Below are 26,333 nucleotides of genomic sequence, written 5' to 3'. Positions count from 1 at the left end.
GTTTCACTGAAGGGGACGTTGGTGTCCAAAGCCCCTGATAGTTCTGGAATGTGAGTCCAAGGGCCGCATGTCAGCATCTGCTGGGTCTTCTGCCTCCCTCTGGGACCCTGGAGCCTGGACAGGTGAGAAGGGCTGGGACTAGGTCCGATGTGGCACTGCCACAGAGGTGTGTACCCACCGCCAGGGACTCCTGCTGTTTCTTGGAGGCTGGTTTGCTTGAATCACAAGATGTTCCGTTTCAGCCAGACGAGCACATCCCGACCCCCAGAGGTGCCCGTGTATCCTGGATGGGGACCCGCCGTGGCTCTTGCCTGCACAGATGGCTTCCTGCTTTCTGAGCTCTGACGGCTTCTGTGTCCCTCCCCTTGCAGCCTAACGTGGCTGTGGCTGTGATGGGCCACATCTCAATCTCGTAGGACACAAAGACCCCCGTGGGTCCTATCCAGGGCAGCCCTGGCGCAGGGCCCTGTGTCAAAGTCCAGCTGAGCCGTGGGTCTGTGGGGGTCACCGGGTTGGGTGGGGTGGGGCTTGTCATGTGCTCTCATCCTTGTTGATGTGCACTGAGGCCATCTCGGAGACCACCTGGGTGCAGACGGCTTCCTTTCACTCCAGAGAACCTCCCCTGAGCTCGTCTTTCAGCGTCGGCTTCGGCCACCAGTAGGTTCATCTGCACAGCTTCCTACGAATTGCTTCCAGCGACTTTTGCATGTGTGGGTGGCTTCACGGAGACAGCCCCTTTCTCTCCTGTTCCTTTTTATTTTTCCCTACCATGGAGGACGAGGACCTGTCATTGCATTTGGAGCCCACTCTAATCCAGGATGATCTCAGCTCAAGATCCTCAACTTAATTACATCTGCATGTGTGAGTGGCTTCCCGGAGACACCCCTTTAGTCTCCTGTTCCTTTTTCTTTTTCCCTGCCATGGAGGACGAGGACACGCACGCACGGGAACTCAAGTTTAACCCCATGAGTATTTTATGCATGGGGCATTTTCAGCCCAGGTGTACGAAAATGGTCTCACTAAGGGGACTGCTCGGATGACCCATCCAGTGAGGGTGGCATTGCCTGTGTGGCAGTTCAAAGAATCGGAGACAAGCTCTAGAGAGAGAGAGGACACACACAGGTGCACGCATCTCACACACACACACGTGCACACGCGGGCACGCACACACAGGTGCACACGGCCATCACACCGGCCGTGTGAGAGGTGTTGCTTATATTGAAACGGTCTTCAGCCCAGAAGGTCACTGGTGGCAATAATGGTCTCATTAGACACGCCATCCATCATTCAAATAATCACAATTTAGAGCCCGCGTTTCATGCCGGGCTGGTTTAATCATTAGCAGCAGTTTGTAAACGGCCTCATTCACCTGGGATTCGGGGATATTGCATGATTTAGCAGGTGACCCCTGACCTCTGCGGGGGGTGGGGGGCGGAGAGCCTGCCTTGGAGGCAAAAGTGGAACAATGAGGCTGACTCACTCAGGGACAATTATTATGCTTAACAGCCTCACTGTCATCTTAGAAGGAAAAGGAGCCAAAAAAGAAAAAAAAAAATCCATAGGATGCTGAGCATTCCTTCCAGATCCTTCAGCATTCCTTCCAGATCCCACTTTAGAAGAAGGCAGTGGGGTTGGTTTAAACGCACCCAGCGTGCTCCCGAAGATAATGTTTTTGTTTCCGTAGATGCGGTGGCAGCTTTCTGGCGATTTCTAGGCAATGTACAGGAGGAAAGAAAGAAGGAAGGGGAGGGCACGGAGAAGCTCCGGAAGGCTGGATGCTTGGGGAAGGAGGTCAGGAGGCAGGACCGGCCGGCCGCCCTCCAGACGTCCAGATGTCCAGACGTCCAGCCAGCCAGAGACCGGTCTGCACCTGTCACAGGTGAGCAGCATTTGTTAGTGACATCTGCACAGGCATCAGTTGGGTAAAGGATGTTCCCGTGTTGTACGTGAGCGAGTTAGAGAAAACGCCACACTTTGAGACGAATTAAGAGTCCGTTTATTTAGCTGGCAGCCAAGAGACGGCTAACGCTCAAAGTTCTCTCGGCCCCGAAGAAGGGGCTAGATTTTTTTTTATACTTTGGTTTAGAAAGGGGAGGGGGGTCTAGTGAAAACCATTTTACAGAAATAAAGTAGGCAAAAAAGTTAAAAGGATAAATGGTTACAGGAAAGTAAACAGTTCCAGATGCAGGGGCTTTAAGACTATTACAAGGTGAAAGACGTGGGGCTTTGGGCATTATCAATCAGACGAATTCCTGGGAACTGCGGATATAGCTTGCCACAGTATCTTATCGGTTAATTGCATTCTTGGATGTGCTGGGAGTCAGCTTGCACGAGTCAAGTCCTTGAGGAAGGGGCTGCCAGTGAAAGAGCCAAGATGGAGTCTGTCTGGTTCTCTTAGCTAAGGGTGAGTCCATTCAGGTGGAAACAAGGCTAGGTGATTGAAGGAAAAGGGAGAGTCTAAAAACAGGGTTAGTAAAAACGAGGTTGGGCATTACAGGTGAAACCCCGTCTGCCTGTGCTAACAAATGCTGCTCACCTGTGACAGGTGCAGACCGGTCTCCGGCTGGCTGGACGTCCGCAGGGCGGCCGGCCGGTCCTGCCTCCTGGCCTCCTTCCCGAAGCATCCAGCCTTCCAGAGCACAGGCAGACGGGTACAGGATGGTCCCCAGGCCCTCATTCACTTGGAGGCAACAGGAGAAAATCCTCTCCCATTTCTGCAGCCGTCCGCGTTTCTGCGCACAGAGACGGTTAAATGCTTGTCATTTAACTTGTCATTCTGTCCGTAACGCAGTGTTCTATTTTTATTTCCATCGGTGCAAAGCTCATCACTCTCCGTCCCCTCCTGCCTGGGATGCTTGCAGCCCCCTTCCTGAGACGGTGGCGATCCCCCAGTACCAGATTTTTGGTGATCCCAGGGGGGCCACGGGGTGTGCCTGGCATCTCTTTTTCTTGTGATCATTTAAAATTCATCCTCGCTCCAAAGAAGATTATCTGTGTAGCAGTGTTGCCTCCGTGAGCCGTCCTGATTTTTTTTTTCCGGTATTTCAAAGGGAGGTTAGGGGATCGGGTTATTTTTGGTGAGAACAGCGGGAAACCAAGCCCTGACTTCTGGAGTCCCTGTGGTGCAGGAGAGGGATCTCTGAGGACCATGGTGGGAAAATAACTCATCCCTCCTTTGGTCATCTTTGGAGATGAGCTGAAACCAGGAGGGGCTCTAGTCACTTATCTATCTGTTTCTTAAATTTTATTTTATTTATTTATTTTTTTTGAGACAGAGTCTTGCTCTGTCACCCAGGCTGGAGTGCAGTGGTGCGATCTCGGCTCACTGTAACCTCCGCCTCCCGGGTTCAAGCGATTCTCCTGCCTCAGCCTCCTGAGTAGCTGGGACTACAGGCACCCGCCACCATGCCTAGCTAATTTTTTGTATTTTTAGTAGAGACAGGGTTTCACCATGTTGGCCAGGCTGGTCTTGAACTCCTGACCTCATGATCTGCCTGCCTCGGCCTCCCAAAGTGCTGGGATAACAGGCGTGAGCCACTGCAGCCAGTTGATTGTGAATTTCTTTTTTGAGACGGACTCTCGCTCTGTCACCTAGGCTGGAGTGCAGTGGCGCGATCTCAGCTCACTGCAAGCTCCACCTCCCGGGTTCACGCCATTCTCCTGCCTCGGCCTCCCGAGTAGCTGGGACTACAGGTGCCCACCACCACGCCCGGCTAATTTTTTGTATTTGTATTTTTAGTAGAGATGGGGTTTCACCGTGTTAGCCAGCATGGTCTCTATCTCCTGACCTCAAGTGATCCACCTGCCTCAGCCTCCCAAAGTGCTGGGATTGTGAATTTTTTTTAATGTGAACTCTTGGCCGGGCACAGTGGCTCATGCCTATTAATCCCTGCACTTTGGGAGACCAAGGTGGGTGGATCACTTAAGGTCAGGAGTTCAAGACCAGCCTGACCAATACGGAGAAACCCGGTCTCTACTAAAAATACAAAAACTAGCTGGGCATGGTGGTGGGTACCTGTACTCCCAGCTACTTGGGAGGCTGAGGCAGGAGAATGGCGTTAACCCGGGAGGCGGAGGCTGCAGTGAGCCAAAATCGCACCACTGCACTCCAGCCTGGGTGACAGAGCAAGACTCCATCTCAAAACGAAAAACGAAAAATAAATAAAGTGAACTCTTGACAGAAGAATAAAATACACACAGAAAAGTATTCCAGTGATAACTGCAAAGCTCTGTGAATTTTTACAACCCCTCAAACCCACCCAGGTCAGGAAATTAAAGCTCATCAGCTCCTCTGGGCCACTCCCCTCCCGGGATCACTCAGCCTTCTATATTTTATTTTATTTTATTTATGTATTTATGTATTTATTTATTTAGAGACAGAGTCTCGGTCTGTCACCCAGTCTGGGCTGCAGTGGCGCAATCTTGGCTCACTGCAACCTCCGCCTCCCGGGTTCATGCCATTCTCCTGCCTCAGCCTCCCGCGTAGCTGGGACTACAGGCGTCCGCCACCACGCCTGGCTAACTTTTATATTTTTTTTCGTAGAGATGGGGTTTCACCATGTTGGTCAGGCTGGCCTCGAACTCCTGAACTTGTGATCCGCCCGCCTCAGTCTTCCAAAGTGCTGGGATGACAGGTGTGAGCCACCGCACCCGGCCTCACTCAGCCCTTTAACAGGTTAGGTGAGTTTGGCCTGTTGGAGAACTTCTAATAAACGTTAAGTACCCGTCTTTACAGGTAGCTTCTTTCTACGCGAAACATGTTTTGAGATTTGTTGGTGTGGTCGTAACATGTTCCTTCTCATGCATGTGGATTTCCATCTGTTTTTCATAGAGATGAGGTCTCACTGTATTTTCCAAACAGAAAAGAAAAAAAAGGCAATTTTAATGTGTATCCAACAGATGACCACCATTGATTTGTACCCTATATGAGTCTGCTGGGGCCTCCATAGCAAAGTCCCCCAGCCCGGGTGGCTTAGAAACAACAGACATTGATTCTCCCACAGTCCTGCAGGTTGGAAGTCTGAGATCCAGGTATGGGCAGGGCTAGTTCCTCCTGAGGCCGCTCTCCTGGGCTTGGAGACGCCGTCTTCTCCCTGTGTCCTCACAGGGTCGTCCCTCTGTGTGTGTCTGTGTCCTCACCTCCTCCTCTTATAAGGACCCCGGTCCTATTGGATCAGGGCCCACCGTAGTGACCTCATTTTACCTTAATCACGTCTTTAAAAGCGGTCTGTCTCCAACAATCCTATTTCCAAATAAGGTCACATTCTGAGGTCCTGGGGGTTTGGGCGTTCATGGACGAATTTGTGGGGAAAACTCCATTCAGTGTGTCCCATACCCCACTGTGCTCAGGGGTCCAGCTACATGAGGGTGCCTTCGATGAAATTCCTCTGAGGTCATTCCTGCTGCTTCTACTTGGAGGTTCCCTGAGGAGTGTAGGTTTTGGGAACAGCTTTGGGAACAGCTTCAGGCCAGTAGCAGCCTGAGGGGGTCACCCCGGGAGGGAGAAAGAATTCTGGGAGATAAAAGGGAAGGGGGAGCTGGGCGCGGTGGCTCACGCCTGTAATCCCAGCAATTTGGGAGGCCAAGGCGGGTGCATCACGAGGTCAGGAGATCAAGACCAGCCTGGCCAACATGGTGAAACCCCGTCTCTACTAAAAATACAAAAATTAGCCAGGCATGGTGGCAGGCGCCTGTAGTCCCAGCTACTTGGGAGGCTGAGGCGGGAGAATGGTGTGAACCCGGGAGGCGGAGGCTGCAGTGAGCCGAGATCGCGCCCCTGCACTCCAGCCTGGGCGACAGAGTGAGACTCCATCTAAAACAAAAAATAAAACTAAAAATAAAAAGGGGGGGGGGGGAAGGGGACAGGCACGTGGGTGTAAGAGTTAAAGAAAGAGGAAAGACACTTAAAATTCAGCTTAACAGTTAACGACAGATTTACTTTAGAGAAAATAAAGCTGAGATGGGCTTCTGACCGATTTTTCTCTTACAGACTAAGAATATATATTGGTTTTAGGGTGAGGCGGCTTATCCCAAGCTTGGAATGTTTCTGTGTGGGGGAGAAGTTTATGGCAGGGTTGGAATTGTCTGTGGGCAGAGGGCAGGTCATCTTGGTGCTGATATTTTTCCAGCCGGAGGGGGGTTATCTTGGGTCTGGCATCCTCCTGGCAGCGGGAGGGGGATTATCTTGGGTCTGGCATCATCCTGGCAGCCAGAGTGGGTTTATCTGGGTCTGGCATCGTCCTGGCAGCTGGAGAGGGTTTACCTTGGGGCTGGCCTGTCTTCTGGTCGGTGAGGAGTTTGGAATGTTTCTGGTCGGAGATGTTATTGGTGGTTTATGGTCTTGCTGACCTTTGCCATGAGGCCAACATCCTTTGAATTTAGGTGGTTTTTGATTAAGGTGAATTTTAATGTCAGTGGGGAGGAGATTCTTGGGGGAGGGAGGTGGGCAAAGGGTTCAACTTTAAAATCCGATGTGGGGAGGGTGTGGCTGAGCTTATTCGGCAGAGAAATTGTAACTCACGGGGTCTCGAAGGAGGAGGAATACGTCTTCAGTGGCACAGCAGCCCCATGCATCCAATCCAGGGGGCATCGGGAAGCCGTGGGGGCGGGGGTTCTGCCCCTGAAGGACCTTCCTAGGGCTCTGCTAGGGGGAGCTATGAGATCAGCCTGTGGAGGAGGATGTGTAGACACCTGCTGAGAATGGGGATTCAGTGTGAGGTTGGGGTCTGGCTCTCACTGACATGGAATTCACCTGTGAGCTTAACCGAACTCTTTTACAATAGATTAAGTAGAAAATAGAGGTAGCATTAAGTAGAATTAAATTCTGGAAATAGGATTAAACGGAATTAAATTCAAGGAAGAGCATTAAATAGAATTTAATTCTAGAAATAGCGTTAAATAGAAGCCAGTCTCCTTTAATACATTTATTTATTTTTATTAGAAATATGGGCTCTGTCGCCCAGGCTGGAGTACCGTGGTGCAGTCTTAGCTCACTGCAGCCTCGTACTCCTGGGCTCAACTGATCCTGCTGCCTCAGCCTCCCAAGTACCTGGGATCACAGGTGCACGCCACCACTCCTGACTAATTAAAACAAATTTTTTGTTTTTAGTAGAGATGAGGTCTTGCTATGTTGGCCAGGCTGGCCTTGAACATCTGGCCTCAAGTGATCTTCCCACCTCAGTTTCCTAAAGTTCTAGGATTACCAGCGTGAACCTCTTCACCAACCCAGAAAGCCACTCTGGAAAGGTAGAAAACAAAGAAAATTGGGCAAGTCATGGTGGTTCACGCCTGTAATCGCAGCACTTTGGGAGGCCGAGGCAGGTGGATTGCCTGAGGTCAGGAGTTCGACACCAGCCTGGCCAACATGGCGAAACCCCGTCTCTTCTAAAAATACAAAAAATTAGCCAGGTGTGGTGATGGGCGCCTGTCATCCTGAGGGAACAGAGAGACCCTCTCATATTGTTTTATTTTGTTTTATACTCAGTACCTGTTTTAAGAAGAAACAACAAGGAAGTAAAACCAAAGACGGGCACCCCGGTGCCAGGCCCGAAACCAAGCCTGGGCCTGCCTGGCCTAAACCCAGTAGTTAAAAATCAATTCATAACTTGGAAACCGATGTTATTCATAGATTCCAGACGTTGTATAGAAGAACACCGTGAAACTCCCTGCCCTGTTCTGTTTCTTTCTGACCACAGGTGCATGCAGCCCGTCACATACCCCCTTGCCTGCTCAAATCAATCACGACCCTTTCATGTGAAATCTTTAGTGTAGTGAACCCTTACAGGGGACAGAAATTGTGCATTCGGAGAGCTCAGATTTTAAGGCAGTAGCTTGCTGATGCTCCCAGCTGAATAAAGCCCTTCCTTCTACAACTCGGTGTCTGAGAGGTTTTGTCTGTGTCTTGTCCTGCTACAATCCCAGCTACTCAAGAGGCTGAGGTGGGAGAATCACTTCAACCCGAGAGGTGGAGGTTGCAGTGAGCCGAGACGGCACCGTTGCACTCCAGCCTGGGTGACAAGAGAAAAATGCTGTCTCAAAAAAGGCGGGACAATTAGAAGTGGGCAGGGGGCTTCCAGGTCATAGGTAGGTACAACATAAATAGTTGCATTCTTTTGAGTTCCTTTTTTATTTTGTTTTGAGACGGAGTCTTGCTTTGTCACCCAGGCTGGAGAGCAGTGGCGTGATCTCGGCTCACTGCAAGCTCCACCTCCCGGGTTCAAGCGATTCTCCTGCCTCAGCCTCCTGAGTAGCTGGGATTACAGGCACCTGCCACCACACCCGGCTAATTTTTGTATTTTTAGTAGAGACGGGGTTTCGCCATATTGGCCAGGCTGGTCTCGAACTCCTGACCTCAGGTGACCCTCCCACCTCACCCTGTCAAAGTGCTGGGATTACAGGTGTGAGCCACTGCACCTGACGATGTTTTGAGTTTGTGACAAGCCTTTTCCAAACGAGACAATCAGATATACATTTATCTCGGTGAGCACAGGGATGCCTTTCAGTGCTGTGTGTCCTTCGTCCATACGGAAATTCCTTCTGAGGGAGGTATGTAGCTTGTTTTCTCTCTTTCTTTCTTTTTTTTTTTTTTTTTTTCCAATCTTAGGAGCTATCTTTTCTAGGAATAGGATGGAAGGCAGGGAAAAGTCAAGCTTTGGCTTACTCACTTATACGTTGTATTATTATTATTATTATTATTTGAGAGAGTCTTGCTCTCTGTCGCCCAGGCTGGACTGCAGTGGCGCGATCTCAGCTCACTGCAACCTCCACTTCCCGTGTTCAAGCGATTCTCCTGCCTCAGCCTCTTGAGTAGCTGAGATTACAGGAGCTCACCGCCACAGCCAGCTAATTTTTTGTATTTAGTAAAGATGGGGTTTTGCCATGTTGGCCAGGCTGGTCTCGAACTCCTGACCTCAGATGATCCACCCGCCTCGGCCTCCCAAAGGGCTGGGATTACAGGCGTGAGCCACCATGCCCCGCCCCAGTTTTATTATTTAAATCTTATGAAACCAAAAAGAGATGCACATTACAGCTGAGCCAGGAAGAGGTGCAAAGAGAGCGAGAATGTCGCCTTTTTGGGGAGTTGAACACACAAAAAAACCCTGTCCCATTCATGTTCTCAAGACAAATATAACTAATTTCTCATGTGTTGGGGACTGGACGTGAATTTGCAAAAATGACTGAGGTCTGACCCTGATCCTTCCTAGAAACTGGGAGGTGAAGCATTCTTTTCTTTCTTCTCTTTGAAGATCACATTTCAAAGAGGTGGTTCCCAGGTCCTGGAGGAGACATTCCGGCCGCCCGACAGGCAAAAGGCTCATTCATCCATTTAAGACACTTACATGCATTTGAAAAGAATGGAAAAAGGAACTCTGCAAGACAAGGAGGGCTGGGGGAAATCTCTTCCCTCTTCCTTTATCTCCAGCGGGGAAGGAGCAAGCATCTGACTGTCAGGGTGTGTTTGTCCTCAGGGAAGCAGCCGTCGGAATGTCAGGATCTGGGTTTCAGCCCACAGGTTGATTCCTTTTCTGTGCGGTTTCATTTGTAGCCAGGACACCGACGTGCTTCTGTTACAGGACAGGAGTCCCGATCCAGACCCCAAGAGACGGTTCTTGGATCTCACGCAAGAGAATTCAGCGCGAGTCCACGGTGCAAAGTGAGAGCAAGTTTATTAAGAAAGTAGAGAAGCCGGGCGCAGTGACTCACTCCTGTCATCCCGGCGCTTTGGGAGGCCGAGGCGGACGGATCACTGGAGGTCAGGAGTTCGAGACCAGCCTGGCCAACACGGTGAAACCCCGTCTCTATTAAAAATACAAACATTAGCCGGGCGTGGTGGTGGGCACCTGTAATCCCAGCTACTCGGGGGGCTGAGGAAGGAGAATCACTTGAACCCAGGAGGCGGAGGTTGCAGTGAGCTGAGATCGCGCCACTGCACTCCAGCCTGGTGACAGAGCGAGACTCCGTCTCAAAAAAAAAAAAAAAAAAAAAAAGAAAGAAAGAAACAGAAAGTAGACGAATAAAAGAATGCCTACTCCATAGACAGAGCAGCCGGGAGGCCTGCTGATTGCCCATTTTTATGGTTATTTCTTGATGAAATGCTAAACAAGGGGTGGATCATTCATACCTCCTGTTTTTGTTGGTTGGTTGTTTTTTTGAGACAGAGTCTTGCTCTGTCCCCCAGGCTGGAGTGCAGTGGCGCGATCTCGGCTCACCGCAACCTCTGCCTCCCGGGTTCAAGCGATTCTCCTGCCTCAGCCTCCTGAGTAGCTGGGACTACAGGTGCCCGCCACCATGCCTGGCTAAATTTTTGTATTTTTAGTAGAGACGGGGTTTCACCGTGTTAGCCAGGCTGCTCTCAATCTCCTGACCGCGTGATCTGCCCGCCTCGGCCTCCCAAAGTGCTGGGATGACAGGCGTGAGCCACCGTGCCCAGCCCAAAGATGCCTTTTAAGAAACAAGATATTTGGGAGGCTGAAGAGGGTGGATGGCCTGAGGTCAGGAGTTCGAGACCAGCCAAAGATGCCTTTTAGACAAGCTATTTGGGAGGCTGAAGAGGGTGGATGACCTGAGGTCAGGAGTTCGAGACCAGCCTGGGATGACAGGCATGAGCCACGGCACCCGGCCCAAAGATGCCTTTTAAGAAACAAGATATTTGGGAGGCTGAAGAGGGTGGATGGCCTGAGGTCAGGAGTTCGAGACCAGCCAAAGATGCCTTTTAAACAAGATATTTGGGAGGCTGAAGAGGGTGGATGACCTGAGGTCAGGAGTTCGAGACCAGCCTGGGATGACAGGCGTGAACCACCGTGCCCGGCCCAAAGATGCCTTTTAAGAAACAAGATATTTGGGAGGCTGAAGAGGGTGGATGGCCCGAGGTCAGGAGTTCGAGACCAGCCAAAGATGCCTTTTAAGAAACAAGGTATTTGGGAGGCTGAAGAGGGTGGATGACCTGAGGTCAGGAGTTCGAGACCAGCCTGGGATGATAGGCGTGAGCCACTGCGCCCGGCCTCATGCCTCCTGTTTTTAGGACATACAGGGTAACTTCCTGCGTGGCTATGACATCTGTAAACGGTCCTGGTGCTGGTGGGAGTGTCTTTTAGCAGCAAATGAATTACAATTAGTGTAAGGTACAATTAGTGCGGTGAGGACAACCTGAGGTCACTTTCGTTACCATCTTGGTTTTGGCGGGATTTGGCCGGCTTCTTCACTGCAAGCTGTTTTATCAGCAACTCTTTATGACCTGTGTCTTGTGCCAACCTCCTCTCTCATCCTGTAGGTTAGAATGCCTTAACCTGGGGAGGCCGAGGCAGGTGGATCACCTGAGGTTGGGAGTTCGAGATCAGCCTGACCAACATGGCGAAACCCCGTCTGTACTAAAAATACAAAATTAGCGGGACGTGGTGGCACCTGCCTGTCATCCCAGCACTTTGGGAGGCCAAAGCAGGTGGATCACCTGAGGTCGGGAGTTCGAGACCAGCCTGGCCAACATAGAGAAACCCCGTCTCTACTAAAAATACAAAATTAGCCAGGCGTGGAGGTGCACGCCTGTAATCCCAGAACTTTGGGAGGCAAAGGTGGGTGGATCACGAGGTCAGGAGTTCAAGACCAGCCTGACCAACATGGAGAAACCCCGTCTCTACTAAAAATACAAAATTAGCCAGGCATGGAGGCGCATGCCTGTAATCCCAGAACTTTGGGAGGCCAAGGTGGGTGGATCACGAGGTCAGGAGTTCAAGACCAGCCTGACCAACATGGAGAAACCCCGTCTCTACTAAAAATACAAAATTAGCCAGGCGTGGAGGTGCACGCCTGTAATCCCAGAACTTTGGGAGGCCAAGGTGGGTGGATCACGAGGTCAGGAGTTCGAGACCAGCCTGGCCAGCATGGTGAAACCCCGTCTGTAATAAAAATACAAAAATTAGCCAGGCGTGGTGGCACGTGCCTGTCATCCCAGCTACTCAGGAGGCCGAGGCAGGAGAATTGCTTGAACCCGGGAGGTGGAGGCTGCAGTGGAGCCGAGATTGCACCACTGCACTCCAGCCTGGGTGATAGAGCGAGACTCTGTCTTAAAAAAAAGAAAAAAAAAACCCCTTAACCTTCTGAGAATGCAGCCCAGAAGGTCTCAGCCTCATTTTACCCAGCCCCTGTTGAAAGTGGAGTTGCTTTATTTCCAACACCTCTGACACTGCTGTCTGGGAATCTTCCGAATGATTAGAGAGTTACAGAAAGTGAAGGCGCCTTGATCGGGAGAAGCTGGTGCCCTCTCTCTCACGGCGTCTGTGGGACAATTGTCCGGGAAGAGGGCGGCTCTGGGCACTCCGGGGGGCTGGAGGTGGGAGCTTCGCATCCTGGAGGTGGCTGTGTGTTTTGGAGACTCATTGTACCACATAAAACACCCTTAAATATCCTTGCCTTCCCCTGCTATTTTGTATAATAATAATATAATTATATTTTATAATTAATAAAATATTATTTTATAATTAATAAAATATTATTTTATAATTAATAAAATATTATTTTATAATTAATAAAATATTGTTTTATAATAATTAATAAAAATATTGTTTTATAATAATTAATAAAATATTTTAATAAGTAATAAAATATTATTTTAATAATAAAATATTGTTTTAATAATTGATAAAATATTATTTTTAATAATTAATAAAATAATTCTATAAATGTGACGTATAACAAAATATTCTATAATAATAAAATAATTATATAATATAATTAATAAAATAATTTTATGATAAATTTTATACATAAATTTTATAATAAATAAATAATTTTATAATAAATATAATTTGTAACAAAAATTCCATAATAATTAATAAAATAATTATATAATAATATAATTAATAAAATAATTTTATAATAAATATAATTTGTAATAAAATTCTATAATTAATAAAATAATTATATAATATATTATGTGATATTACTACAATCATAATTATATTAATATATAATTATGTATATACATGTTTTTTGAGACGGAGTTTCGCTCTTGTTGCCCAGGTTGGAGTGCAGGGAAGCGATCTCAGCTCACCACAACCTCTGCTTCCCGGGTTCAAGCGATTCTCCTGCCTCAGCCTCTGGAGTAGCTGGGATGACAGGCATGCGCCATCACTCCCGGCTAATTTTGTATTTTTAGTAGAGATGGGGTTTCTCCATGTTGGTCAGGCTGGTCTCAAACTCCTGACCTCAGGTGATCCCCCTGCCTCAGCCTCCCAAAGTGCTGAGATTACAGGCGTGAGCCACTGCCTTTGGCCAATAGATAATAATAATAATCGCATATTATTAATTAATATATTATAATTAATATATACATAATATAATTACATAATTTACTATGTTAATATATAATAGAAAAGATTATATGATTAATATATAATTATATTATTAATATATTATATTAATATATTTATTATATTTTATATAACATTTACATTATATTATTATATAACATTTATGTATTATAATATAGTATTTAATATATAATGATGATATATAATATTTAATACATAATAATATATATTTATATATTATAATATATATTATACATTATAATATGGTATATATTTTATAATATAGTAGTAATAATATATTCCCTGCGAAGTATAATAATAATTATTATTATTATTAAGAGACAGGGTCTTGCTCTATTGCCCAGGCTGGAGTGCAGTGGCAGGATCATAGCTCACTGCAGCCTCAACCTCTCGGGCTCAAGCAATCCTCCCATTTTAGCCTCCTGAGTCACTGGGACTACCGGTGTACACCACCATGCCCAGCTAATTTTTTAATTTTTTGCATAGAAGGCGAGTCTCACTATGTTGCCCAGCCGGTCGGGAACCCCTAGGCTCAAGCACCCTTCCCAGCTTCCAAAGTGCTGTGGTGACAGGTGTGAGCCACCATGCCCGGCCAGGTTGGACAAGTACTAACATACTGTTCATAACATAAGCTGTATGCCGGATGCATACAGCCGGCCTATAGTTTCTGCAAATCCAGAAAAGCTTACTGCAACTGCAGAAAGAAAAAAAAAAAGAGAGAAAGAGAGAGAGAGGGAGGGAGGGAGGGAGGGAGGAAGGAAGGAAGGAAGGAAGGAAAGAAGGAAGGAAGGAAGGAGAGGGAGGGAGGAAGGAAGGAAGGAGAGGGAGGAAGGAAGGAGAGGGAGGGAAGGAAGGAAGGAGGGAAGGGAGGAAGGACGGAAGGAAGGAAGGGAGGAAGTAAGGAAGGGAGGAAGGAAGGAAGGAGAGGGAGGGAGGAAGGAAGGAAAGGGAGGAAGGAAGGAAGGAGAGGGAGGGAGGAAGGAAGGAAAGGGAGGAAGGAAGGAAGGAGAGGGAGGGAGGAAGGAAGGAAGGAGAGGGAGGGAGGAAGGAAGGAAGGAGAGGGAGGGAGGAAGGAAGGAGACGGAGGAAGGAAGGAGAGGGAGGAAAGAAGGAGAGGGAGGGAGGAAGGAAGGAAGGAGACGGAGGGAGGAAGGAAGGAGACGGAGGAAGGAAGGAGAGGGAGGGAAGGAAGGAAGGAGGGAAGGGAGGGAGGAAGGAAGGAGACGGAGGAAGGAAGGAGAGGGAGGGACGGAAGGAAGGAGGGAAGGGAGGAAGGAAGGAAGAAAGGGAGGAAGGAAAGAAAGAAGGAAGGAAGATTCTAATTCAAATCAGTTGCTTAAGAGGGAGAGATCAGGAAATTCCCAACTAAAGTGCTGGGGTGACAGGTGTGAGCCACCATGCCCGACCAGGTTCCCCAGCTGTTTGGACAAGTAGTAACAAGCAGCTAACTGCAAATGCAAAAAGAAAGAAGAAGGAAAGAAAGAAAGAGAGAGAAAGAAGGAAGAAAGGAAAGAAAGAAGAAAAGAAAAAACCAATTCTAATTCAAATCAGTTGCTTAAGAGGAGAGATCAGGAAGAAAGAAAGAAGAACAGAAGGAAAGAGAAAGAAAAAGAAAAGAGAGAAGAAAGACACAGAAGAAAGAGAGAAGGAAGGAAGGGAAAGAAGGAAAGAAGGAAGGAAAAAGAAAGGGAAAAAGAAAGAAAAGAAAAACTAATTCAAATCAGTTGCTTAAGAGGGAGAGATCAGGAAGAAAGAAAGAAGGAAAGAGAAAGAAAGAAAAAGAAGAAAGAAAGAAAGAAAAACAAATCCTAACTCAAATCAGTTGCTTAAGAGGGAGAAATAAGGCAATTTCCCACCAGGAGGATGCCATCTAGATCGGACGGCGTTGTTGGTCCATCCCTGACTCTGAAGTCACTAACAAAACTCCCAGGCTTTGTGCAAAGGAGAACCTCTAAGCCCCTGGGAATGGCGTTCTCTCGCTCTCCACCATGAGTCTGGCTGGCTCGCCTCCTTGTAGAATGAGGTGGCCGCAAGTTTGGCGGCCTCTGGAGAAACGGCGGTGCATTTCTTGACGTAAGAAGTAATGTAGAGGGTGGGGGAGTGTCTGTTCCATGATAATTTCTGAATAGTGCTTTTCTCCGGAGCCATACATCATTGTCAAGTCAGAAGATTACACGTACCGTTTCCTTTGTGAACCAGGGACTCGGGGTGGGTGCAGATGTCCCCAAATGCAAATCCGCCTGGTAGATAGAGTGAGATAGATATGAATGTAGAAACCACGGGTCTCCTTCCCCCACAACCCACCTTTGTTGTTTGTTTGTTTTAGGTGATTCAGGGACAAAACTTTCCTGAAACAACAAGGCTCAAATTATATCATAATTACAGACATCCGTCGGCAAGCCCGCGTTTTATTTCAAGGCCGGGAGCTGAAATGATCGTGTTCAGTCACGCACACCATCTATGATAAGGTAGGTCTGGGTGGGAAGGGAGGTGCAAAATACATGCGATCATTCATTGAGATGAAAATAAAGTCAGTTGAGCTCTCTCCCCCAGGAGGGAACAGGAAGGCAAACGTTTATCTGGCTGAAAACACAGGCAAAAAAATTTAGACAATGTATATAGCTGCAACCAGATTTGGAGACAGAGGCCAAGCACCTGAATCGTTGCCCCAACTTTCCAGTTTTAACCTGATACTCGGTATGTCATGTTATTTTGTTTTACTATTATTTTATTTTATGTTTTTAATTTATTTTTTTCAGACGGAGTCTCGCTCTGTCACCCAGGCCGGAGTGCAATGGCGCGATCTCAGCTCACTGCAACCTCCACCTCCCGGGTTCAAGCGATTCTCCTGCCTCAGCCTCCCGAGCAGCTGGGACTACAGGTTCCCCCCACCACGCCTGGCTAATGTTTGTATTTTTAGTAGAGACGGGATTTCACCCCGTTGGCCAGGATGGTCTCGAACTCCTGACCTCGTGATCCACCCACTTCAGCCTCCCAAAGTGCTGGGATGACAGGCGTGAGCCACCGCGCCCAGCCCTATTTTTTTCTTTTTTGAGACGGAGTCTCGCTCTGTCGCCCAGGCTGGAGTGCAGTGGCACGATCTCGGCTCACTGCAAGCTCCGCCTCCCAGGTTCACGCCATTCTCCTGCCTCAGCCTCCCGAGTAGCTGGGACTACAGACGCCCGCCAGCACGCCCGGCTAATTTTTTTTTTTTTGTATTTTTAGTAGAGAAGGGGTTTCACCGTGTTACCCAGGATGGTATTGATCTCCCGACCTCGTGATCCACCCGCCTCGGCCTCCCAAAGTGCTGGGATGACAGGCGTGAGCCACCGCGCCCAGCCCTATTTTTTTCTTTTTTGAGACAGTCTCGCTTTGTCGTACAGGCTGGAGTGCAGGGGTGCAATCAGGGTTCACTGCAGCCTCGAACTCCCAGGCTCAAGCGATCTTCCTGCCTCAGCCTCCCAAGTAGCTGGAACCACAGGTCCGCACCACCACGCCCCGCTATTTTTTGTGTTTTTTGTAGGGACGGGGTTGCACCATGTTGCTCAGGCTGGTCTCGAATTCCTGTGCTCAAGCGATCCGCCATCCTGGGCCTCCCAAAGTGCTGGGGTTACAGGCATGCGGCCCCACGCCGGCCCAGTCTTTCCCTCTCCCACTGCTTCCCAGGGCTTCGCCTGTCTGATCCCTGCCTGGGCACTGGCGCAAGGTCGCCTGCGAGCGCCAGGCCTTCCTGCCCGGTGGGAGACCGGAGGGCCCGCTCTCCGGCTCGATCTGGTTCCCGGGTCAGCCAGCAGCCGCGCCTCTTCCTCCCGGACCCGGGACCCGCCCCTTGGCCGGGGCCGCGGCCGCAGCGCCCCCGGAGGGGCCGCCCTGCGCATGCTCGCGGGAGGTGGGTGACCCGGGCGCGCGCTGCCCGAGGCCGGGGGGCGGTGGGGACAGCACAGGCGGGGCGGCTGAGCCGAGACCTTCCCACCCCGCCCCACGCCTGGTTGGGGACCTGACGCACCGTCGTGAGTGCGGCGGGTGCAGGTGTCCCTGGGGGCCGGGGGCAGACACTGGTGCGGGACGACCTGCTCTCGAGGGGGTCCGCAGGCCACACCCACAGAAACTGGGGCGCCTCCAGTCACCGCCGCGGTCCGCCCCGCCCGAGGCTTTGACCCCCTGAATCAGCGTCGGGGCAGGGATCCGCGTGGGGTGGAAGAGGCTGGGAAACTGGGGAGTCCCGGGCCTCCTCTGGAGCCGCCCGCCCTTGGCTGGCTGGTCCTTCTCTTCCTCCGCTCCCGCCGGGCTGGGCCCTGGGCCGCCCTCACTCCCTGCCCTCTGCAGCCTCCCTTGCGTTTGTCATTCACTCTGCCAGGCTCTCCTTCTGCCTCCGCATGCCCAACGATCCGGAGAAAAACACGGACCATGACATCAAAAGGCCTTGGCAAAGGAAACGTGATTATTGTGATACAAGATTCTGCACCTCAAAGGGGATCCCTGTAGTGAGTTTTGGAAAACGTACAAAGCCTGGCTTACAGTATGCCTGTTATCTGTGGCGTTTCATCTGGGGAACTTACTTTTCCTTGATAGGGTAAACTATTCTCATCCAGAGTATGTCCCTCAGTCTGTAAAAGTCCATGGTGCCCTACATCTATTAGGGGAGTGAGGAAGGGCAGTGGGCATTGGATCTGCTTCTTTGAAAGCCCCCACCTGTGTTTAGCTTCTCTGTTAGAGGCCTTTGAACCAGAGCAACTCCATTTTGAGTAGGCGCTTGGTACAATGAGGCTGAGACCTACTGGGCTGTGTTCCCAGGCGGTTGAGGCATTCTAAGTCACAGGATGAGATGAGAGGTCGGCACAAGCAGTAAAGAAGCCGCGGCCAAAACCCACCAAAACCAAGATGGGGATGCGAATGACCTCTGGTCGTCCTCACTGCTACACTCCCACCAGCGCCAAGACAGCTTACAAATGCCGTGGCAACGCCAGAATGTTACCCTATATGGTCTAAAAAGGGGAGGCATGAATAATCCACCCCTTCTTTAGCATATAATCAATAAATAACCATAAAAATGAGCAACCAGCAGCCCTCGGGGCTGCTCTATGGAGTAGCCGTTGTTTTATTTCTTTACTTTTTTTTTTTTTTGAGAGGGAGTCTTGCTCTTGCTCAGGCTGGAGTGCAGTGGCGTGATCTCGGCTCACTGCAATCTCCTTCTCCTGGGTTCAAGCGATTCTCCTGCCTCAGCTTTCGAGTGGCTGGGACTTCAGGTGCCCACCACCATGCCGGCTTTTTTTTTTTGTACTTTTAATAGAGACGGGGTTTCACCACGATGGCCAGGGTGGTCTCGAACTCCTGTCCTCAGATGATCTGCCCGCCTTGGCCTCCCAAAGTGCTGGGATTATAGGCGTGAGCCACCGTGCCCAGCCCTATTCCTTTACTTTTTTTTTTTTGAGGTGGATTCTCACACCTGACCTCCAATATGTTTATTCATATTGCTGAGGCAGGGGATTGCTTGAGCCCAAGAGTTTGAGGTTGCAGTGAACCATGATCATAAGCTGTATTTCAGCGTGAGTGAGAGATTGAGAACTTGTCTCACAAAATAAAAGTTAAAAAGTCCTTATCTGGAGGTGAGAAAGCCAAATACAAAGGTCTTCTCAGTTGGTTCCCAGTCTTCCCAGTCCAGCAGCCTCAGCATCACCAGGGAGCTGGTTAGGCAAATTCTCGGCGGCCCCAACCTACTGAATTGGAGACCCTGAAGATGGGGCTATCTGAATTTTAACAAGGCCTCCAGGTTTGCATGCTCAAGACTGAGAACCACTGGCAAAAGCAAACAATTTGAATCTGAAGTCAGCCCACCTGCATTTGAATACAGGCCCTGCCGCTTAATAACTGTGATTTAGAGCAAGTTAGTTACTTAACAGCTAGGTTGACCAATTGTCCGAGTTTGCCTGGCACTGTCCTGATTTCAGCATTGAAAGTACTACATTATCGCTGTGGCTCACGCCTGTAATCCCAGCTTCTCAAGCTGTCCCTGTGGAATCCTCCATATCGGTACATTCATCCCTATCTAGCATCCCCTTCCTCCCTCGCCCGTCCTGCACCCTCAGAATTCATTCTCAGATCAGCTTCCCGGATTTTTGCCAATATCAATTAAAAAATTTTTTTAGCCAACCATGTACTGTGAGTAAGCCAATATCAATTAGCAAAATCTTTAGTTTCTTTTGGTGATTCAGTATCTTCCCCCTGGAGTTTTTTGATGATTCAGTACCCTCCTAGATTTGGCCCCTGGGGCCTGCGGGGTTGTGACTTGTCATTTAATTCTGGAGAAAATGAGGGGTAGGGCTTATAAGGAGACTCCTTCGGGGCAGGGTCATTACAGGGTGTGTTACATAGGGAAATGCTAGCTGCTGGCTAGCTCTCGCTCTTGAAAGGCTCTTCCTCCCTCAACTGAAATGGGGAAGGGGGAACCCCGGCCGACTGAGGTCCTGACATCTTTAGCACATGGCTTCTTAGGTCACCCAGGGCATCCAGGTTACCAGCTTGGGAAACAGGAGATGTAGGTTGGAGGAAGAGGCTACAGCCCATCCTGGAAATAACTGCCATCCGTCCCACCCATATGGTTAGGCTTTGTGTCCCCACCCAGATCTCATCTCGAATTACAATCCCCACGGGTTGAGGGATGGACCAGGTGGAGGTACTTGCATCATGGGGGCAGTTTCCCCCATGCTGTGCTCGTGAGAGTGAGTGAGTTCTCACGAGATCTGATGGTTTTAAAGCGTGGCAGTTCCTCTTTCTCATGCTTACGTCCTCGTAACTGTCCTGTGGAGAAGGTGTCTGCTTTCCCCTACCTGCATGGTTGTAAGTTTCCTGAAGCCTCCCCAGCCGTGTGGAACTGTGAGTCAATTAAACTTCTTTATAAGTTACCCAGTCTCGGTGTTTGTTTTTTTGAGATGGAGATTTGCTCTTGTTGCCCAGGTTGGAGTGCAATGGCGTGATCTCGGCTCTTTGCAACCTCTGCCTCTCGGGTTGAAGCTATTCTCCTGCCTCAGCCTCCCAAGTAGCTGGGATTACAGGCGTGAACCACCACACCCAGCTAGTTTTGTATTTTTAGTAGAGAGGGGGTTTCATTATGTTGGTCAGGCTGGTCTTGTGCTCCAAGCCTCAGGTGATCCGCCCACCTCGACCTCCCAAAGTGCTGGGATTACAGGCATGAGCCACCGCACCCAACCTTGGATGTTTCTTTATAGCAGTGTAGAAACAGACTCACCCGTCGCTGCAGGCCATACCTCAGCTGCATAGAACACCTAACTGCCCGCAAGGGAGTTCCTGCTACTAGGATCTTCAGGGTGACAAAGAGGAAGCTTTGGCTGGCAAGGGTGGTGGGGAGGGGAGGGGCTAGGTACCTAAGGCTTCCCTATCTTTCCACACAGCCTAATTTTCATAGCCTCTGGTCTCCACATTTCACTCTTTCCCAAATAAAGACCTTTTAAGGTGTGGGTCCCCTTGGTCATTCTGTAACCATTGGATCAAGTTTTCAGTTTTTTCTGCTCTCTCAGCTGCAAAATAACACATTTGAGTTTTGGTGTTTTTTTTTGTTTTGTTTTTTTTTTTTTTGAGACAAAGTCTCACTCTGTCGCCCAGGCTGGAGTGCAGTGGTGTGATCTCAGCTCACTGTAACCTCTGCCTCCTGGATATAAGCGATTCTCCTGCCTCAGCCTCCCAAGTACCTGGGATTACAGGCACCCGCCACCACACCTGGCTAATTTCTGTATTTTTAGTAGAGACGGGGTTTTGCTATTTTGGCCAGGCACACTCGGGTTTTCTAACCATACCTTGAGCCAAGAATTTGGATTCTGAGCTTGTCTTTTCATTTAAGCTATGTGGCACTGTTAACATGACCGCCCTGCCCAGCAGATCTTGACTTCAGTGTAATCTTTATTCTCTTCTATGGCAGGAGCCATTAGGTCCCCCAAAGCCTTGCCTTTGATGGGTACTTTGTTCCCGGGGAGAATGGGATTAGCTGTCTTGTGAGGGCATGCCATGGGGCTGCTGGTGTCCTGTCCCTTAATACCGGCTGGATTTTCACTGTCCTCTGGCCACTTTCCAGCCTTCAAATTGCTCCCGTTTCCTTTGGGGCTTCTTGCTCTGTCCAGTGCTGGTCCTATTTTTGTGAGAATCAAGGTTCTTAGTTTTAACCAACAGAAACTAATTCTGGCAACTTGAAGCAGAAAGGGACTTTGTCAGAGGTACTGGCTAGTTCCTAGGAGCTCTGAAAGGGTCAGAAAATCAAATTGGGAAGAGGCCATGGGGCAAAGCTGGCCAGGTGAAGACCCCACAGCCTCTGCTGGCACAGAAGCTACAATTGGCACCACCGAAGTGGGACAGAAACTGCCACCTGTGCAAGCTATATGTAGTGGCTGTCGCTGTCACCATCAATTTTTGAGATGATGCTTCTTCCTGCCTGCCACTTTAATTCAAAGCGAAGGGCAGGTGCAGTGGCTCATGCCTGTAATGCCAGCACTTTGGGAGGCCAAGGCAAGAGGATCGCTTGAGGACAGGAGTTTGAGATCAGCCTGGGCAACAGGGTGAGACCCCGTCTAGCCAAAAAATACGAAAAAAATAGCTGGGCAGAAAGAAAATGGCTCATGTCTGTAATCCCAGCACTTCAGGAGGCCGAGGCGGGTGGATCACCTGAGGTCAGAAGTTTGAGATTAGCCTGGCCAACACGGTGAAACACTGTCTCTACTAAAAATACAAAAAATTAGGTGTGGTGGCACACGCCTGTAATCCCAGCTACTCAGGAGACTGAGGTAGGAGAATCGCTTGAACCCGGGAGGTGGAGGTTGTAGTGAGCTGAGATCTCACCATTGCACTCCCCGCTGGGTGACAGACCAAGACTAGTCTCAAAAAAAAAAAAAAAAAAAAAAAAATAGGGGCCACGTAGATGGAAGGACAAGAATAAAGAAACTGAGGCCGGGTATGGTGGCTCACGCCTGTAATTCCAGCACTTTGGGAGTCCGAGGTGGGTGGATCACCTGAGGTCGGGAGTTCGAGACCAGCCTGACCAACACGGAGAAACCCTGTCTCAACTAAAAATACAAAAATTAGCCAGGCATGGTGGTGCATGCCTGTAATCCCAGCTATTGGGGAGGCTGAGGCATGAGAATCACTTAAACCTGGGAGGCGGAGGTTGTGGTGAGCCGAGATCACGCCATTGCACTCTAGCCTGGGCAACAAGACCGAGATCACGCCATTGCACTCTAGCCTGGGCAACAAGACCGAGATCACGCCATTGCACTCTAGCCTGGGCAACAAGAGCGGAACTGTGGCTCAAAAAATAAATAAATAAATAAATAAAAAGACATTGGGCCAGGCACAGTGGCTCGTGCCTGTAATCCCAGCTCTTTGGAAGAATGAGGTAGGAGGATTGCTTGAGCCCAGGAGTCCGAGGGTGCAGTGATCACGTCATTAAACTCCCGCCTGGGTGACAGAGTGAGGAGCTGTCTCTCCACCCCCATCCCCCAAAAAAAGAAGGTAACTGGGCAAAGAAGTTATTTTTAGTAGAGACTGGCTTTCATCCTGTTGGCCAGGCTGGTCTTGAATTCCTGATGTCAGGTGATCCACCCACCTCGGCCTCCCAAAGTGCTGGGATTACAGGCATGAGCCACTGTGCCCGGCTGGCTTTTTTTTTTTTTTTTTTTTTTTTTTGAGGAGTCGCACTCTGTCATCCAAGCTGGAGTGCAATGATGTGATCTCCCACCATGCTAGTTGTGTTTGTTGTTGTTGTTTTTTCTTTAGTAGAGATGAAGTTTCTCCATGTTGGTGAGGCTGGTCTTGAACTCCTGACCTCAGGTGATCCACCCACCTCGGCCTCCCAAAGTGCTAGGATTACAGGCGTGAGTCACCATGCCTGGCCTCAATTTCTTGAAAGACAAAGAAAAAAGACAAAAAGAAAAAGGGAAAGAAAGAAAAAGAAAATGAAAAAAGAAAAAGAGAAAGAAAGAGAAAGAACAAGAAAAAGAGAAAGAAAGCTCCATGGGTTTAAAGGCAAGAGTCAGCTTCAAGGAGGGCTGGGAAGTCAGGTGACGCCACCCCTGTGCTTCCCACGGCCAGATCACCTGGTGGAGGTACCATTGGTTTTGGGCCCCTCTCTCAGCACTTGCTACCAGAGAGGACAGCTCTACACCAGAGAGTGAGGGTGGGAACCTGCTCACTGCTGTCTGCTCAGGGCTGGGCATGAGGCAGGTGCTCAGTAGGGGTCTGGAGAATAAATGAATGAACCATCACGGGGCCAAGCACCTGGAAGCGGGCTGGAGATGCTTGCTCTGGACTCCTGGCTCAGGAGTGGACTCCCCAGGTGGACTTCCTCCTGCACCGCCACAGCTGAGTGCGTGGAGCATGGGTAGGGCAGCTAATGAGCAGGGTCATCATGAATGACAGCAGATGACACCAGGACAGGGGAGGTCAGTAGCCAGATGGGAAGAAAGCAGAATGAAACAGGTCGGCCAGGTGCAGTGGCTCATGCCTGTAATCCCAGCACTTCGGGAGGCCGAGGTAGGCGGATCATGAGGTCAGGAGATCGAGACCATCCTGGCTAACACGGTGAAACCCTGTCTCTACTAAAAATACAAAAAATTAGCTGGGCGTGGAGGCGGGTGCCTGTAGTCCCAGCTACTCGGGAGGCTGAGGCAGGAGAATGGCGTGAATCTGGGAGGTGGAGCTTGCAGTGAGCCGAGATCACGCCACTACACTCCAGCCTGGGTGACAGAGCGAGACAGTCTCAAAAAAAAAAAAAAAAAAAAAAAAAAGAGTTCTGGCGGAGAGTGTGGGTGAGCACTAGGGTACTGGAAAGATTCCATGCCTGGGAATCATGCGTGGATTGATTACATCCCCACTTCTGGCAAAATGCTTCATGGCCTTGTGCAAGTTAACTTTGTCTCCCTGGGCCTCTGTTTACTCATCTGAGAAACGGGGTAAAGACATTTGCTCTTCTTAGGTCACAGGGCTCCTGTACACGATGTGAAAGGACTTTGGAAAGTGTCCTCCACTGTGCAAATTTCTCTGAGAAGTGCTGCGGCTGTTTATCCTTAGACTGGAATGAGAAGGGGGAGATGTGACTTTTGTGACTTTCAGGGTGGGCCAGGTGTTGTAGGTGACAGGACAATCTCAGGCTGGTAGCAGTGGCTCATGCCTGTAATCCCAGCACTTTGGGAGGCCGAGGTGGGTGGATCACTTGAGGTCAGGAGTTTGAGACCAGCCCGGATAACATGGTTAAACTCCGTCTCTACTAAAAATACAAAAATTAGCCAGGTTGGGGTGGTGTGTGCCCGGAGTCCCAGCTACTCAGGAGGGTGAGGCAGGAGAATCCTTGAACCTGGGAGGCGGAGGCTGCAGTGAACCAAGATTGCTCCGCTGCACCCCAGCCTCAGCAACAGAGTGAAACTCCATCTCAAAAAAACAAAGACAATCTCAGATGTGCAGTTCACACCCTGGGGCTCCCCGTGGGATCAGGCTGAGGGTTGCATTTAACTGAAATCTTCAGGAGTTCAGCGTTGGGGTAGATATTCCCTGAGAAGCAGCTGAGAGGTAAAGCTTCCTCTGGGAAGTACTCACTTGCTCCTTGTTGATTTCATGGGGTCTCAGGTTTCAGGAGGAAAGTAAAGATGAAAAGCCCTTGCTCTGGCATCTTGGAGGACTTCTGGGTGACAGCCAGGAAGGGGAAGGCGTTTGGACTCATTGCCCTCCCAGGCCTGGAGTCTGATTTTCCTGCTCTGTCTGGTTTTGGAGGTGGAGGCTGCGAAGCCGAAGCAGCGCTGGTCCTGCCATCTCCTCCCCTGCCCTCTGCTTCCCTGGCCTTGCACAGGGACAAGGAGCTCCAAAGAGCGGCTCTGTCCTGTCTCAGCCTGGGAGGGAAGAGGGAGGTGGCATAGATGGTTCCGCAAACAGTTCAGTACGTGCCAAAGGAGGGCCTGGGAAGCCCCAGGTCAGGAGAGGGTGCCTGCCCTTCCCGCGAAGGCCAGGGCTGAGCTGCTTCCTGCCAGCATCCAGTTTAGCTCAGAGCACCCAGAACGCCATCTTGGAGGAATGGGGGCAGGCGCTGCCACAGAACCCTGGGGCTGTGTCTCCTGCCTCCAGGGCTGGCCGCAGCTGCAAAGACCAGCTGGCAGGAGGAGGACTCAGGAAGACTCTCCCTGTGTTGGCCCTGCAGCCCCATGTCCCCTTCTCTGCTTCTTGGGAACAGGAGGCCTGTGTCTGCCTGTCCTGAGCATCTCAAAAGGAAAAGCTATTCTAGGGATGATGAGAGGGAATCGGGGCCTGAGGCACTTGGAGGAACATTTGCTGAGCTCCCTGTGCAACAGCCCATTCCAAGGCCAAGGTTGCAAAGGTAGCTTAGATGCTGTCCCTAAATGGCCATGGAGGTTCCAAGCCTGGCAGGAAGGGCTCGAGTGGTGGGGCCACAGCAGAGACAAGGCCAAGCAGCCTGATTCTTGGGAGTGGAGGTTCATGAGCAGCGTTTGCACTTGGCTTTCTATAGGGTCAGGCTGTAGTGCAACATCCTGAGGTGCGTGGCTGCCCACAGGTGCTCAGCCAGCCCAGCCTCTGCCAAGGCAGACAGAGCCTGGGCTGGGAAGCGGGGGATCCCACTGCTTGGGGAGTCCCCTTTTCTTCTGCATAGTGGGGATGCCAGGAGCACTGAACAAGCTCAGCAAAGAGTTCTCCAGCCCGACCCGAGGTTTCCTTCCTCCTGACTTTGTCACCTCACTGGGAGAATATACACAGCTCTGTCTGAAACAAGTTTCCTGCGGGGCGCCCTGTGCAGGGGAAGCTCGGGCAGCCCAACCTACCAGATGGAAGGGAAAGATAGAGGCTGTGAGGTTCTTCTGGGCCTGTCTACAGCCTCTTCTACCTGGCCGCCCTTTGTTCAGAGTAAAGGATGCAGTTCCCAAGACATAAGCACCGCGGGCTTCAGAGTATGAAGGATCCTTCCAGGTCAGCCACTTTGGGCAACTGGTGAGCAAGGCGGGTGTG

The 26,333-nt window shown here is 49.9% G+C and overlaps 1 long non-coding RNA gene across 3 annotated transcripts; it reads left to right on the top strand.

Annotated features, from left to right (window-relative positions):
- Positions 1-739: 739 nt before the first annotated feature.
- LOC129527733 (uncharacterized) lies at positions 740-18,379 on the top strand. 3 transcript variants are annotated; one of them, XR_008672794.2, is made up of 4 exons: positions 740-861; positions 1,685-1,879; positions 15,652-15,793; positions 16,085-18,379. It is a non-coding gene; the product is annotated as an uncharacterized lncRNA (long non-coding RNA). The 3 variants fall into 3 exon arrangements; XR_008672793.2 differs by lacking the exon at positions 740-861 and adding an exon at positions 4,544-4,680 and having other exon boundaries at positions 1,594-1,879; XR_008672792.2 differs by lacking the exon at positions 740-861 and having other exon boundaries at positions 1,594-1,879.
- The last annotated feature ends 7,954 nt before the right edge of the window (positions 18,380-26,333 follow it).

This window comes from Gorilla gorilla, chromosome 18, assembly GCF_029281585.2.
Source record: "Gorilla gorilla gorilla isolate KB3781 chromosome 18, NHGRI_mGorGor1-v2.1_pri, whole genome shotgun sequence".
NCBI classification, from domain to species: Eukaryota; Metazoa; Chordata; class Mammalia; order Primates; family Hominidae; genus Gorilla; species Gorilla gorilla.
Note: the sequence above shows the minus strand (reverse complement) of the source record. Positions and strands in the feature narration are given on the sequence as shown.